The sequence below is a fragment of the Lepidothrix coronata genome, unplaced genomic scaffold, assembly GCF_001604755.1.
Source record: "Lepidothrix coronata isolate B3197 unplaced genomic scaffold, Lepidothrix_coronata-1.0 Scaffold160, whole genome shotgun sequence".
Classification (NCBI taxonomy): Eukaryota; Metazoa; Chordata; class Aves; order Passeriformes; family Pipridae; genus Lepidothrix; species Lepidothrix coronata.
The window spans coordinates 1,988,043-1,999,466 of NW_016690340.1; the positions used below are offsets into that span (position 1 = coordinate 1,988,043).

Here is an 11,424-nt window from a genome sequence, read left to right on the forward strand (position 1 = left end):
CCCTCTGGCAGTGGGAAGCCTGTCTCTCCATCCCTAGTCCCCAGTCCCTCTCCAGCTCTCCTGGAGCCCCTTTAGGCATTGGGAGCGGCTCTCAGGTCTCCCAAAGCCCTTGTTCCCACCTCAATGAAGGATTGTCTTCCATCACAACATCCAACCTGTCAGTGGGGTGCAAGGGCAGCAGATCCTCCTCCTCAGCTCAGCCTGTGTTCCCCTGCAGCCCAGACAACCGACTCACCCACAGGCTTTCATCTCCTCCCTGGGCTGAGGAGATCAGTTCCAACTACACCTGCAAAATTCAAGCTGCCTCGTGCCACCCTTGCCAGTCACCAACCCCCTCCCACCCTCACCCCGTGGGTTTTAGGGCTCTGAGAAGATGAGGCCCAAGCACTTGTGGCACTGACCCCTCTCATGTGTCTCCCAGCTCGCTCTGAAACATGAGCACCCCTTTAACCTGCTTTTACTTATTTATTTCAACAGGAAAGAAGAGAGAGAAAAACATCCCTGGCCAGCCTGTGCCAGTGATTAGGGGCAGGAAATATTTGGCAGGAGCAGCTTTTTAAATCAGCTTTTTACTCCGGCCTTCTCTTCTCCCCCTGCCTAAAAGAAAGGACTGCAGGTTGTGCTGCTGTGGGAGCCTCAGGGGCTGGATGGGCTGAGGCTCCACTGGTCCCACATTCCCACCAGGCAGGAGAACACAGGGAGAGCAAGGCAGCACCTTGACCAAGAGGAATTCTGTCCCAAGGGATCTTTTTTGACAAATACTAGTTCAATTAAAGCCTTTCACACTGCCAAGAATTATATCCCGTTCTTCAGCATCAAATCTTGCCCACGTGTCTGCAGCTTATGAAAACAAGAAGCCATGGGATTATAAGAAAGGCTCATTTAATAGGTTTTCTAAAGATTTTGTTATCAAGAACATTAGTAACAAGAAGATCCCCAGATCATGAGCATCAGTAATTTCTCCAGGTTCCATCTTTGCTTCCTGATGCACCTCCCATGGATCACCCAGGGAAGCCAGAGCCCCATTTGTATCACTAGCAAAACTCTCATCATATTCTTGCAGGTCCAGCCCTTTAATGGCTTTTTTCATCTTCTTCCCTAGAGCTTTTGGCTGACCTGGAGCCTTTCACCCCTCCACCACGGGCCAGCCTGCTGCTTAAATCCTCCAGCTCCTCCTCGTGCCCCAGGTCACCAGTGCCAGCTCTTGAGCTCCTCACACCTTCCCCACAGGCTCTGCACACCCCCAGCCTGACACTGGGTGTGCCATGACCCCCAAAAAACACCCCTGAGCACAAAAACAGCCATCCCAAAGCACACACACCTGCCCACACCCCACATCTCCATGGAACAGAAGCCTTCATTCCACACACCAAGGTATTCCCAGCTTGCTCCACATCAGGTATCTCCTTTTTATCTTTTAATCCTGAAATCATAACCTGCCATTCCTACAGTGCTCTGACATCTGGGATAGATAAGCTGAGCCTAACATCTATTTCTTACTGAGATCAGCCCCTGATAACCACAGCCTGTGGTGATCACCACTGACAAAAAAATATCAGTAACTAAAGACAGTATAAACCTCCAAATGTAGAATTATAATCCTCCAAATGTAGAATTATAACCCTCCAAATGTAGAATTATAGAATCACAGAATCATTCAGGTTGGAAAAGACCTCTAAGACTGAGTCAAGTTGCTGGCAGAAGGTGAGAGCTGTGCCATCCCTGGGCACCATGTGTTGATATCTCCCAGGTCCAGTGTCCCAATTCCCTGGGGCTGGAGCCACCCCCTCTCTCACTCCAGTGAGAATTGGAGAGACCAGCCCTCCACTGACTCATCCTGGCCTCAAGGGATCTCATTTTTCCCCTAGAATGGATCCAGAAATAAACAATAATGGTGCTACCAAAGGTTTGAGGAGCCTCAGGCACAAGAACCAAGAACCATCACTCTGCACCAGGGCTGCTCAGGGTTACAGGGACTGTCCCTCCCTGTCCACAGGATTCTTTTCAGCCAGCCCCAAAGATCCTCAAAACTGACCAAATTCAAGTTAATCCTTTAGGGTCCCTCTATAAACACCCCCCAAAGGTCACACAGTGAGAAGAGGAGCACCCAGAAAAGGGGATGGTGTGAAGGATCATGGAAAGGGTCCAACTGAGGTGACATCCATGCCTGGCATTCCCACCAGGAGCCATCTGCTGGCCTCCCCCCTCCAGGCTGGGAGTGCCAATATCCCTCATAAATTTTATTTCCCCAGTTGGAGCAGTTCCCTTCACTCCAAAGCTTCCAGCTCCACACACAAATGGTGTTTAACAAGGAGCTGCTGATGCCTGTTGATATTTCACCTCCAAGCAGCACGTGGCAAAAAGGGCTTTGATTTTGGAGCCCTGAAGGAGCCAAGTTCCCCTCCCCACAGAGGCTCTTTCCTGGCCACCACGAGGAGGTTGTGAGCACAGAAAGGTGACCCCATGTGCCAGTGTGGGGGTCAGGAGGAGACATGAAGCCAGCTGGGAAGAGGCAGACGGGTGTTCCAGCTCTCCTAGTAAACCACAGGCATTTCTAGGATTGGCCCAGAGATGCCATTTCTTTGCTTCATTTGGGAGAAACCCTTAAGAAATTGCTTTTTTCTCCCCTCCAATCTCCAAGCCATGTTGTTCTTCCCGCTGCACCATCCCCAAACACAGCCCAGCCTCACATCCCACCACCCTGAGCCCCTCCAAACCCACCTGCCAAAGCCAGGAGACCACTTGCAAGCCCAGGGGGTGAAAGGCTTTCAAGACATGTACTCAAACCCTGCACATCAAGGCAGCACCATCACACAGCTCCCCAACAGCAGGGTGGCAAAGAGCTGCCCCGATCTCAGGGAGCTTTTCATCTTTAAAAGGCGTGAAGGAGAACAAAAGGCAGCGATCAGCACCCGGCACACGCGGCTGGAACGGGGCTGGGGGAACTGCAGCTCCCGGGCTTGCAGGCCAGCACAGCATCCCTGACATCCCTCTGAAACTCCTTATCCCTGAAAGTCAGAGAATCCCAGAATCAACCGGGTTGGGAAAGACCTCTGAGATCATGGAGTCCAACCTGTGACCCAACCCCACCTTGTCACCCAGACCATGGCACTGATGCCCCATCCAGGCTCTGCTCAAACCCCTCCAGGGACGGGGACTCCACCCCCTCCCTGGGCAGCCCATTCCAAGGGCTGATCCCTCTCTCTGCAAACAACTTCTGCCCAATGGCCAACCTAAACCTGCCCTGGGGCAGCTCAAGGCTGTGTCCTCTTGTCCTGCTGCTGGTTCCTGGCAGCAGAGCCTGACCCCCCCCGGCTCCCCCCTCCTGTCAGGGAGTTGCAGAGAGTGAGAAGGTCTCCCCTGAGCCTCCTCCTGTCCAGGCTGAGCCCCCCCAGCTCCCTCAGCNCTCCCCTGAGCCTCCTCCTGTCCAGGCTGAGCCCCCCCAGCTCCCTCAGCCTCTCCTCACAGCACTTGTGCTCCACACCCTTCCCCAGCCTCGTTGCCCTTCTCTGGACCTGCTCCAGCCCCTCCATGTCCTTCCTGAGCTGAGGGGCCAGAGCTGGGCACAGTAAGTTGTAGGTTTTGGGAGCAGTTGGATTCATGGGCAGCACCTGGGGCTGATCTGTAAAGAAAATCCCTGGGCTGAGGGACACAGAGGGTTACAGAGCATGAAGGGATGGTCTGGAAAACATTCCACAGGCTGGTGGGATGTGCTCTGAGTAGGGGGAGCCCCAACCACCCTTGGGGGTGCAAGTGCACAACCACCCTCCCCAGCACCTCTCCCTGGTGGCAGAAACCACTGCAGGGAGGGCTGGTGACAGCACAGGGCCCTGTGCCAGGCTGCTCACCCACCCCAAGGCGCAGGGGATGAGGTTGTGCTGCCCTGAGAGGAGCAGAGAAGATGCTAAAATTGTCTGCACCCACCTCAGCCATTTGTGAGCACTGACAAGTCACAGATCGATTCCTTAGCAGGATTAAAGAAGAAGAATATTTCTGCTAAATATTCAGGCAGCAGGGTGGGCCTGGCTGCCAAGAGATCCTGCCAAGAGCAAAACCCCTGCCCAGCTCTGCCCACTCAGAGACAGGTGATGGCTCAGCACAGAGCTTTCTTGCATCTAAAAAATACAGATATCTGTGTGTCCAGCTCAGGGGGCCCAGCACAGGAAAGACTTGGAGCTGCTGGTTTAAGGTCCTATTTAGATCATTCAGCTCTGGATAACTGATGGCAGGAAAAGAGCCTTTGTGTGACTTCCACGCTTCAGACAGGAACAAGGGGGGCTCCAGGGCCAGAAGCAGCTTTGGGCCAAAGTCCCCCAGGGAGACCCTTTGGGTGGAGCTGAGTGTGGGGGAGGGTTGGGGACAACTCCCTCTGAGGTCCCTCTCCTGCTCTGGGCCTCAGTTTCCCTTTTCATTTGGTCCTGCCAGCAACAACCAGCAGCATGGTCAGATGGGTTGGTGATGGTGGGAAGGACGTGGAGCTGTTGGAGCAAATCCAGAGGAAGCCACAAAGATGCTCCAAGGGGTGGAGCCCCTCTGGAGCCAGGCTGGGAGAGCTGGGGGGGGTTCACCTGGAGAAGAGAAGGATCCAGGAAGAGCTGAAAGCCCCTTCCAGGGCCTGAGGGGGCTCCAGGAGAGCTGGAGAGGGACTGGGGACAAGGGATAGAGGGACTGGACACAGGGAATGGCTTCCCACTGCCAGAGGGCAGGGTTGGATGGGACACTGGGGAGAAATCCTTCCTTGAGAGGGTGGGCAGGCCCTGGCACAGGTTGCCCAGAGAAGCTGTGGCTGCCCCTGGATCCCTGGAAGTGTCCAAGGCCAGGTTGGACAGGGCTTGGAGCAACCTGGGCTAGTGGGAGGTGTCCCTGCCCGGGGTGAGGGGTTGTAACAAGATGATCTTTAAGGTCCTTTCCAACCCAAACCATTCCATGCCATACATCCAATCTGCACAGTCCCTGGCAGCATCTTTGGGGATCTGTAGCATTTCTGGGGTGAGTGGATTTCAATAAAAACCATCATAAAGAGACAGGGCCTCTCTTTCCATCTCCATCCCAGCAGCACATCAGAAGGAGCAGAACATTTATTTTTAAACCCTAGAGCTCAGCTGGTGAAGAGCACAATCCTCTTCCACTGAGGGGCAAAACAAATTAATTGACACAGGTCAGACCAGAGCAAGACTCTCAATTATTCTCCAGTAATTACCCTCATGAAAATTTAAACACACAGAAGCCAACTTAGTAAGGTTTAGCCTCAACATTTGCAACACTAACTCGTCTTCTACAGCTGCCCAAGAGAAATTTAAGAGCCAATTACCAACATCCAGACCCTCAGACAGGTCTCCTTCATACAAAAGGTCATTTGGGGCACACAAAAATATGTTTCCAGCACATCCACGTGCACATTCCCAGCCTGTGTGTGACTACAACCATCATTTGAGGAAAATAAAACCTCTCTATGATATGTTACAGCAGCTTCCATCCACACACAGAATATCCCTTACAAAAGCACTGGTGTGCATCCTAAATAACACAAGATTCCCATTCAACACCCTCTGAGGATGAGAAATGCGATTTTCATTCTCATTCTAAACACTGGGAATGGAAGAAAGCTGAGCAAACTCCTTCTGGAAAACACTTTCTCAAAAGAAAGTGCACGTGGAGGGAAAAAGTGCTGGTTCATTTGGGCTGAATACAGTAAATAGGCTCAGCCAGGAAAAATGAGGAGCTGAAGGAGTAATCAAACATTTCCTTTCGGTGTTTGCTAAATTAGGTGGCTCAAAATGGTCTTTTAACTTTGGTAATTCTCCACAAGTCAGCAGAAACCAGCTTTAAAATTTATATATCAAAACAGTGGAAAGGAGCAACGTCTGATTTTCACACCCTGTGAGAAAAAATAATGAGCAACTACCTGGGTTCACCAAGCACCTTGCAGCTGATTTTCCTCAGTCTGTGCAACAGAAATGGAAAATGTTAGACCAAGGATTAGAATTCAGGATCAGAGGGATGCCTGGAAGGCCCCGGAGTGCTCAGGCCAGGCCTGTGCCAGCCCAGCAGGGTGAGCTGCACCACAGGGACAGAGCTCCAAGCAGGGATACCCTGGATCAGGAGCTGGTCTGACCTCAGGGGGCAGAGCTTCCCCACAGCCACAGCAACAGGGCCAGCCTGCAAAGTCTCTCCTGCCTCACCAGGTGCTTTGTGACCAACACTTCTCTCCACCCCTCCCAAATCCCAGCCCTCCCACCCCACAGGCAGCCAGTCTGTCCTGGTGGTTCTGCTCTTCCCAAGGATGAGCAGAGCTGGGAAGGCTCAGAGAAAAGGGAATCTCAGGAGCTACCAGCCACACCCCATCCATCCCTTTTCACTTGTTCTTCATGGACCAGGTTCCTCCCACCTGTTGTGTGGCTGCAGCTCATCAGGAGCTGATGCTTTAACAGGAGAAGTGTGTGTTCAGAGCAAGCCTTCAGCTGGCTTGGGTGGTGTTTTGGAGCACCATTCCCTACAGAAACACACCCCTAATAACCTCCCGAGGAGGTTCAGCTGTGTTTGCTGGCCCTCAGGTCAGATATTTTGGTGCCAGAGGAAAAAATGGGATTGGGAAGAGGAAGGTTAAATTCAGAACCATGCCAGAGAAGGGCAAAGCACTAATTCCACCCCTCCTCTCCCGGGATCTCCAGGTTTGCACAGAGGGCCCCACTGCCCATCCCAGCGAGCAGATCTGGGCTCACTTTTGCCAAAACAGGGTCTTTGTTGTAGGACACGAGAGCAGAGAAGTGGTTCTCCATCTGCCCTCTTGAAACTGCTTCTCTCTGTGCAGATGAACCTGGGCTGGGTGGGCAGATGGCCAAGGTCAGGTGGGATGTCACCAAGGGACCCTCCCCAGTAGCCTCAACAGCTGCTCAGGTCACTGCTGTGGAGTAGAAGAGCTGCTCCACCAAGAGGGCCTCAAACCCCTGCAGCCTGAGGATTAGAGCACTCCTTAAACCTGCAACATCGTCCCAAAACCAAGCAGAGCTTCCCTCTGAAGTTTGCTCTCCTGAACCCAAAAGCTCAGAGGTGATGCTGCCAGAAGCTCCCCAGTAAGTTGTGCCTGTCCCCTGGAGCTGTTCCCTGTGTCACCAACCCCCCTAAACCCTCAGGGAGGTTATCAAAGGGAGCAGTTCCAGTCCCACCCCTCCAGCAGGACACCTCTGCTCCTGTCTGCTTAAAATTAGGTCAGGAAGGGCCTTAAAACAAGACAAGACGTTCTCATTTTGTTCCACCAAGACACAAACCCCTCAGCTGCCCATTCTGGTTGCCCAAAGCAGGACTTACACCTCAACTTCAACCTGGTCCCAAAATGGGGAGAGGTTGTTCTGCTCCAGAGTTCATCCCACCCTGGAGACTGTCAGAAGGTGCATCCTGCAGGTACATCCTGCAGAACCCACAATGCTGCCCAATTCCCCCTGGCCTTGGTCAGACTCGATGGTCTTGGAGAGCTTTTCCAACCTTAATGATTCCATGAAACAAGTCCCAAATGCTCTCTGCCTCTGTGGGGTGCTGGGGGAGCACCTCTCTGGGGTGCAAAGTTACCAGGAAAGAGGATGAGCTTCGAGCAATTCTTATTTGATGTCTCCATTTTTGTCTAAAATACAAAACCTGAGCTTGGTTGACCTCCTGAGCTGAAAGCAGGAATGTCCAGGGCTGGAGCTGAGCAGTGGGGGAGGTGTTTTGGGAGGACTAGTCTGCTCTTAGAACAAATGAGAAAGCTGCAAGAAAACACACCTGGAATATTTTATTTTTCCTTAAAGCAACCATGAAATGGTGAATGAATTCCTGAAAGCTGCTCTGTGTTCCCAGAGGGCCTTGTAGGAAACATCACCTCTCCCAGCAGCCCTGCTGCTCCTGTTTCCGTCGGGAATTCAGGAGTTCTTCTCTAACATGGCAAATACATGAGTCTGATGTTTTAATTGTGACCTTAACAGGCAGTACAGGCATTTAGGGGAGTATAAAACACACCCCGGGGAATTACGGATGTGCCAGAGGGAACTGGGCTGTCCAAGGGCAGCAGTGTCCTTATCCAGGACAGCAAAGCCAGGTCACCTCCTGGGTGACAGCACCGACTGCCCTTCACGCAGGCAGAGCTTCCAACAGGCAGGAAACCTCCAGGATGTGGCTTTCCAAACCCTGGGATGTGCCTTTCCAACCCCTGGGATGTGTCTTTCCAATCCCTGGGATGTGCCTGTCATGGGACATGCCTTTCAAACCTCTGGGATGAGACTTTCATGGCTTGTGCCTTAGAAACCCCTGGCATGGGGCTTTCCAACCCCTGGGATGTGTCTTTCCAACTTCTGGGCGGTGCTTTTCCAGCTCCGGGGAAGTGCCTTTGAAATCCCTGGGATGTGCCTTTGAAACCCCTGGAATGTGTCTTTCCAATCCCTGGGATGTGCCTTTCATGGGATGTGCCTTTCAGACTTCTGGGATGTGTCTTTCCAACCCCTGTGATGTGCCTTTCCAATCCCTGGGATGTGCCTTTCCAAGTCCTGGGATGTGCCTTTCCCAGGACACCCCAGTCCAGAACCAGCACTCCCAGTCTGGACGTGCCCCCCTGCCGTGAGGTGGGAAGGTGCATCGGTGCTGTGCTGATGCTCTTCTCATTTCCCTGTGATCCCAGTGCTCCCAGTGATCCCAGTGCAGCTGTTTGGGCACTGGTGTGCAGCTGGACTGTTGGGATGTGCTGAAGAGCTGCAGCTGTTGTACAGGGCAGAGATTCCAAGCGGCATCCAGGATTGTCTCTGCATGTGGGAGCAGTCACAGGGGTCAGTGGGAATTTCAGTGCTGGCTAAATTCCCTTCCTGTCTTTGATCCTTCATTCCTGGGAGGGGTTTTGATGCTGGACTGGCACATGAACACCTTGGCCCAGTTACAGGCATCTGGAACCCTGCTCTGAATGGGAGCTGAGCTGGGAATTCCCAGGAGGAGCTGCACAGCCCGAGGGTGACCCCAGTGCCTTCCTGCCCCGTCCTCACTGCCAGAGCTGGGGCAGCCTGGCTGAGCCTGGCACAGGGGCAGGGCCAGCCAGGCTGTCACCTACCTCTGGGAGCAGCTCAAAGCACCTCAGTGCCCAGCTCCTTGTGCAGGGAACAAAGTCCCCTGTGCGTGTCAACGAGTCAGAGAATGTGAAGGGCTTGGGATGGACCCTAAAAATCATCCAGTGCCACCCCCTGCCATGGGCAGGGACACCTTCCACTAGCCCAGGTTGCTCCAAGCTGGCCTTGGACACTTCCAGGGATGGGGCAGCCACAGCTTCTCTGGGCAACCTGTGCCAGGGCCTCCCCACCCTCCCAGGGAAGGATTCCTTCCTGATCTCCAGGTTAAATTTCCCCTCTTTCAGAGTTTATTTGGTGACCTCCAGTGGCCCCTCTGCAGCTCTCCAGAGCCCAACACGAGGGCACTGCCATCAGGTCCCAGGGCTCTGAGCACCTCCCAGGTCAGAGAAAAAGCAGAATAAAACACAAAATAAATCCTGCCCTGTGTAACTCTGACATCGAGAGCTGCCCTGGCACGATGCAAATAGAATCCCAGACTGGTCTGGGTTGGAAGAGACCTGAAAGCTCATCCAGTCCCTCCCCCTGCCATGGGCAGGGACACCTTCCACTAGCCCAGGTTGCTCCAAGCCCTGTCTAACCTGGACACTTCCAGGGCTGTGTGGCCTGGAATGGGCATTTCTGCCCTGAGCTGCTCCCGGGGTTTGGCACAGGAGGGATGTGTTGAACAACTGGAGCCCTCTGGCAGCTTCAGGAAGAGAGGCAGGTTGTGCTGAGCTCAGCAGGCTGAGGAGGGGGGTGCTGGGAGGTTTGCTGGGGGTATAAACACTCCTCTGGCTCCAATTTAGCTGAATTATGTCACAAAGAGTAGGAAAAACCTTACAACGAACTCCACCAGGACATTCATTTCCGAGGTTGCCCAGAGCACCAGAAAGGAAAATATTGATTGGAACTGGCTGCACATTTTCTGGAAGAACAGTTTTCTGACAGAAAACGACAATCTGATCATATCAAAACTTTCTGCTGGGAGAGTTCAGGCTTGTAAAAACTTCATTTAGGAAAACAGGCACAATCTGTCTTATTGGGTTCAACATGTTTGGTTTTATTTTGAAAACATGTTTACTTTCATTTTATTGAGATTGACGCCACAAATACATCCTAAAATCACAATTAAAATCTTTTTATCCCCACCTAAACAAGCCAGTTTCCTTGAAAAATTCATATTTAAGGTTTCCAAATGTGGATTTTGACAGTGTCAAATAGTTTTGGCACGGTGCAAACTCCAGGTTCTGCCTTGACTTCGAACTGGTGAGTAGTTTTTCCCAAAGGAGGTGAATAGGATGAACTAATTCTGTAGAATACATTTGTAATACTTGTTTTAATTCTTAAACTGACACCAACTGTAATCACACCTCTTGATGAGGTGAGCGTAGCTTGGATGGGCTTTTCTTGGAACCTTATCTCACTGGGGAGTCTTGTGGGTTTTTAGTTTGTTGGGAGAGGTTTTTTAAGTTATTTGCTATAAATCAAGGCAAGATCCTGGTCCAGAAGACTGGAAAAATCCTTCCATCTCCAGCAGAGCCAGCTGGGATGCAGAGTGTGACCTGTCCCTGAGGATGGGTGGCACATGTCCCCTGTTTTTTCTGAGCTGGAACACCATGGGAGCACTGGGGGCTCAATCTTCCAGATCTTGCCAAAACTAGAGCAAAAAACTGCAGAGTTAAACCAACCAAAATGAGGAAAAAAACTGAGGAGCAGAGTCACAACAGCATTTATATATCTAACTAACTAACTTCAGAGCAAACCAGGAGCCAAACGTTTCATGGATCCAGCTGGGGATATTATTTCCCTGCTCCTCTCCATTCTTTTCCCTGTTTTTCATTCTCCTTCTCCTCTCTCCTGTCATCACACAGTTTATTTCATTCACCAGCACCTCATTCCCTCTGGTACTCTGCAGGCATTCACTTCATTTCCATTTTTCAGACATTAAAAGCACCTCTTTGGAATTGTGGTGCCTTCAGCACGTGAAATCGGCCTCAGCTGCACTTAAAAGCCACCAGGCTGATCTCGTTACACGCCTGTTCCTCAGCCAGCATTGAGGGAGAGGGGGAACCAGCTGCCTTTCAAACCCCTTCTGCCTTTCAAACCCCCCTGCATTAACCACGCTCCACATCCAAACACTGACTGCAGAGGACCCAGCACCGGGTCCTGCTGGTTTCTGTTGGAAAGGACCTTAAAAACCACCTCATTCCACTCCCCTGCCATGGGCAGGGACACCCTCCACTAGACCAGGTGGCTTCAAGCCTTGCTGCTCCTGTTGCGTCCCTGTGCTCTCCACATTCCAGAGGTGGACAGGAGGATGGACCCTGCACTGAATTTTTCTAGGAGTGCATTTTAAAAGTGG

The 11,424-nt window shown here is 52.1% G+C and overlaps 1 protein-coding gene and 1 long non-coding RNA gene across 18 annotated transcripts in view; one reads left to right on the forward strand and one right to left on the reverse strand.

Moving 5' to 3' along the window:
• Positions 1 to 102, forward strand: part of LOC108504372 — an 18,627-nt gene extending 18,525 nt beyond the window's left edge. The window contains exon 3 of the long non-coding RNA XR_001877085.1: positions 38 to 102. This is a non-coding gene — a long non-coding RNA (uncharacterized LOC108504372). The remainder of the gene's footprint in view (positions 1 to 37) is intronic.
• Positions 1 to 11,424, reverse strand: part of LOC108504370 (voltage-dependent N-type calcium channel subunit alpha-1B-like) — a 301,566-nt gene that overhangs the window by 212,822 nt on the left and 77,320 nt on the right. The gene's annotated exons all lie outside the window — the stretch shown is intronic.